Below are 4,731 nucleotides of genomic sequence, written 5' to 3' on the forward strand. Positions count from 1 at the left end.
TCCCAAAATTACTTCAACGGAAGGTTTGCAGATGGATATGCGGAGCAAATCCAGCAAATCCATCTGGCGGAGTCAGGTTGAATTTTCATAGCCGTTTGTTAAGGTCTTTCAAACGACCTAATAATTTACACCTTTCTGTCGAAAACTATGAGGGAGACTAAACCCCAAAGAAAAGGTCAGACTCATCTGCTCATTTAAAATGGATGTACTTGCTGTGTACAGAGATGAGCTAAATAAAGCTAAACAAAAGGGATACAGTTTCATGTGTAGTCATTGGTTTGTAAGGTGAAGCCACCTCTGCTCCTAGACACAGTTTCAGCTCACCGAGCCACACCCTAATCCCTGTTTGAGCAGCACAATGAGTGTCATCGCAAAAGCTTTGCTTCAGAGCTTACAATTAGATGCTTATTCTAGCATGCAACTGATAAATACAATGTTCAATGGGGTGACATAACTATACACCAGTATCTTCGAAGTATGTGCCCTTTAACGTGCACTGCTCTTTGCTGTCAGGCTAAATTATCTTTGTTTTTTTGCTCTTTTGAAAGGTTTTTGTCCGACTTGGCTGCTGAAGAATGCATTCTGGCACACACGCGTTGGAAAAACACACAAACTGCATCGCATCCTCCTCACTAATGAGTCTGTCCTCTGAGGGGATGTTAATTAATGAGGTTCCCAAGAGAACATGCTAGGAAGTGAGGTGCGTGCAGTCGTACAGGACAGTCCTGGGGCAAACGGTTCTGAGAAAAATGGTTGTTTGTGGCGTAGTGTGTGCTTTCCAAGACTGGTTAGACTGGAGTCGGGTTCATTTTTATACCGTTTTATTGTTTAGGCAGACAAACAAACAAAAATAAAGATGTTAAATTAATCACAACCGAAAACGATAATGCTGGAGTGAGTCAGCTTTTAAGTGGACATAGTTTGGATCTTTTTAGTTACTCCAAGTTTCAGTTTCTGCTGCATACAGATCTTCTTTCCTGCTCTGGTTTTACAGAAACATGCCTGAGCCAAATCAGAGTCTGACGTGTCGCAACCTGAGTATTTTCCTCCTAGCCATTTTCAGGCACCTTGGTATCACTAAATTACCCAGGAAGCGTATTATTTGTTGTCTTTATGTATAAGAAACTAAAAGAAGCTCATTTGTCTGATCATGACCTGGTGAAGGTAGCCAATCATAAAATTATTATTATTTTTTTTATTTGTTGGATACCTCCTGCTTGGATATTTTCACATCATTACGTGTCTTATTTTGGAATAATTTATTATTTTTTTTTTATATATATCTATGGGTTACTTTGGGGTTGGGATTTTATCACGGTAAAAACATTTAAAAACCTATTTGTAGAGGAAATGCTGATCCGTTTATTTCTAATCTTAGTCACTGTTTAAAGGAGAAAAGTTCAGAAAGGATAAACAAATACTACAGGCTAGTTTCCTGCTTTCTGTTTACAACCTAAAAATATTCAGACTTAATTATGTGATTGTTTGTTTTGATGGTTATCTCACAATTCGTCCGGAGCTTCACATGTGTCGGACTGCAGAAAGCAGAAAGACAAATTAAAACTTATAAGATTCAGATTAGGGTTTCAAGTTTTTTTCATATTCTGACTTAAAAGATTTTAAAAAATCGCATTCTCTCAAATTAGTTGCTGATTACAGAGTGAAAATTATGACTTCTAGGCTAAATGTAACTAAAAAAAAAACCCAATATAAATAATATGGCCTATTTTTTTCAAAAATCTAGGATTTAAATATTGATTTTGAAATATTTTATGTATAATATAAACACGAATTTCCCCAAATAAATGACAAACTAAAGCTAATGAGCGGTTTGCATTCCTGAAAATCTGCAAATATAATGAAATCACTGAATGCAGTAAACAGCTAAGGAGAATTACACCTGTATCTAAGGCTGGAAATGATTAAATCACAATAATTCCCAATCGATGCTTTAACAGGCTGCTTTTTTGTGTTGATAAAGATTTGCCCTTCATGTATGAATGATACTTGAAGCTAAAATCTAAAGCCAAATGGATATTTTTAAAAATAAAACTAAGAAATCATATCAGAAGTAACATCCTGACTAAGGACTGTAAAATCCAGACACTTGGTTTCACTATAGATCCTCTATTTCAATTTAAGAGCGTCATAAAATACATAACTTTTTTAAAGATGTGATTAAACTTGATGGTACTCATTTTTTCCCGCTTCATCTTTGCAGATTTTTCAACTTAACTACACAGAAAACAGTCTAACAGCAGCTTCCTCCATTATTTAGCTGAGCTCTCTGTTTACCGCCACATATTTCAAAGACCTTTTTATGTTCAAAATAATTGAATGCAGAGACTAAAACATGTTGCTTTTTTCCTCCATGACAATGATCCCTTTAACTCACTTGATTTGTAATCAAAAAGGCTAAATTAGACTCAACTGCAGCACATATTCTTTATTTTTCAGGCGTTCTCTTCCTTTATTGGGTCTGGCACCTGTGTTGTATATTGTAAAGTTTTTCTTTCCCCCATTTAAAAAATACATCCCTGTTCTCAAGGCTAGGGTTGGTCTTCTTCGAGAACACACTGACAGATTTATTTTCCTTACTATGAGATATTTCCCATATTCGGCCTACACCTGAGGCCATGATTTATAGCTGCGGTTTTTTTAGATCAAGGTAGGAGGTACGAGTTGTCTGCAAGATTCTTTGAATGCGGGGCGTTGTGTACAGCGGCAACACATTTCTTCAGAAATCACATGACAGATTAGGACAAAACAGCAATTAAAAAATGTTAACTTCTTTCAGTTTTACTCTTCTAAAACAGAAAACGGAAAACTGTAGAAAAGAGATTCTTGAGCATCTAGTCACTCGGGTCTGTTAGTATGCTGCCAGTACCTCAGAACTCGTGGAATGCTGAGACCTTCTGTTACGCCTGGCATGATGTTGCTAGAAGCGCACCTATATTGGCTCAGGAGCTTCCAGGCATTCTTTGAAATTCAGTCATACTTTGCTGCACTTTTATTCATCCATGCAAGTTGCATCACTTCACTGAACACAGGTGATCTGGGCTCACAATGGCCTCTGGTAGCGAGGCGAGCAGGACTGTAGAAAAATCCTGAGTTCTTCCTCATTTTTTCATCTAACTTTAAAAAAAAACACTTTTAAAGTTTGTATTTGGACTTTGGTTAATTTTTAAATGGAAAATCAGGAGGAAAAGTAAACAAGTGTCTAAGTAAGATGGCTCAATACAAGATAACTAAACTGTAAAGAAACATGTGATGTGGATCGTAAAACAGTGGAATTTACAATACAAAGGGCTACATTAACTCAGCTAAAAACTCAGGTGATTCTGTAAGCTGCCAGCATGGAGGGTTTGTTTATGAGCATTTCACGTGTTCGGTGGAGTATATCAGCCACTGGAGCTGCACCTCCACTCTTCGGGATGGGCGGAAAAGGAGGCCGACGGAGGAGTGCGAGCTCATAAATCCCTAGTGGAGAAGAACATTGTACTGTGTCTGCTTGCTTGACTAGATTGCTTGATTGTGCACAGATGAGCGGGCAATAAGTCAAAGCGTGAGTAGAAAAGGGATACTAAAATGTGAAAACACATTGAAGCTCTGGATATGAAACTCATTCCCCTCCGTTCCACTCTCTTTATGGCTATCGGTGTGTTTGTGGAAGCGGGGAGTGATATAGAGACGTGTTGGAATCCTTTAAAAGAAACCAGCAAAATACCTCAGAATTCATGGGAAGAAAATGTGAAAGGCATGCAGAGACTGGTTTGTTCAGACCAACCCAGGCTTCACGCCAAAATATATTAAACCCAGTACTCATCCTAAAGGTTTTTCCACAACGGCAAAGAAATATTACCTGTTTTTAAATATCTAGCTATTTGTATTTACACGTAAGATAAATTGTGTGACATTCTGGGCATATTGTTTAAATATTATCTCGAATTTACTAAAACACAAATCCCATTCTACACTGTCATCATCTATTTAATCAGGATATACCTTTTCCTGCTTCCACAGGCTTTAAAAGAAAAGGGAATTCCCAGTTTGTTTTACCTGATATCCTCCATAAAAGTAAATGCCCTGTCAGTGTCCTTCTCTTGTGCATTCAGGTGTCTGTTATTACAATGCCAAAGCAGAAAAATTCTAACAACGAACCTTAGAGTTGCAACTTCCCACTGATTTAAGGTAACTATAAAAAGATCTGTTCTCAGGGTGAGAGTGTGATATACTCAGAGAAATGTCCAAACAAACACAAAATCTCTATTTTAAAAAAGCTTGGCAGTTCAAAAATGTTTTATGTCAAAATTTCTTTAGAAATGATATGCCGGTATGATTAAGGTTTGCAAAACCGAATCTGAATAAGGCCCAGTAGCATGATTCAGAGCAGGGGACTCATTATTCAGGAAAGGCAGACAGTGGGATTATTCAAAAGGCGTTTATTACAATAATGGGCTGTGGATCTGCAGTAACAGCGGCTAGGGCATGTGAGGCAGGAAACTCTAGTTTAGAGTACAGCCCGGGCCCAGAAAACAAGGTAGGATCCAGCCAGTGGGCTTCCCAGAGTGTCCCAGATACTGCAGCAGAAGTCTGAAGCCAGGTCAGGCAAACAGATCAGGATGGGAACATGCGGGCTCAGAGGTCCAGGAGTCCAATGCCAGGTCAGGCAAACAGATCAGAATGTGAACATGCGGGCTCAGAGGTCCATGAGTCCAATGCCAGGTCAGG

General features: G+C 38.4%; 1 protein-coding gene across 1 annotated transcript in view; it reads left to right on the forward strand.

Annotated features, from left to right (window-relative positions):
- The window catches only part of LOC107092721 (serum deprivation-response protein-like), a 25,210-nt gene that overhangs the window by 15,990 nt on the left and 4,489 nt on the right, over positions 1–4,731 (forward strand). The window lies entirely within an intron of this gene.

Source organism: Cyprinodon variegatus, unplaced genomic scaffold (genome assembly GCF_000732505.1).
Source record: "Cyprinodon variegatus isolate N-32 unplaced genomic scaffold, C_variegatus-1.0 Scaffold391, whole genome shotgun sequence".
Taxonomy (NCBI): domain Eukaryota; kingdom Metazoa; phylum Chordata; class Actinopteri; order Cyprinodontiformes; family Cyprinodontidae; genus Cyprinodon; species Cyprinodon variegatus.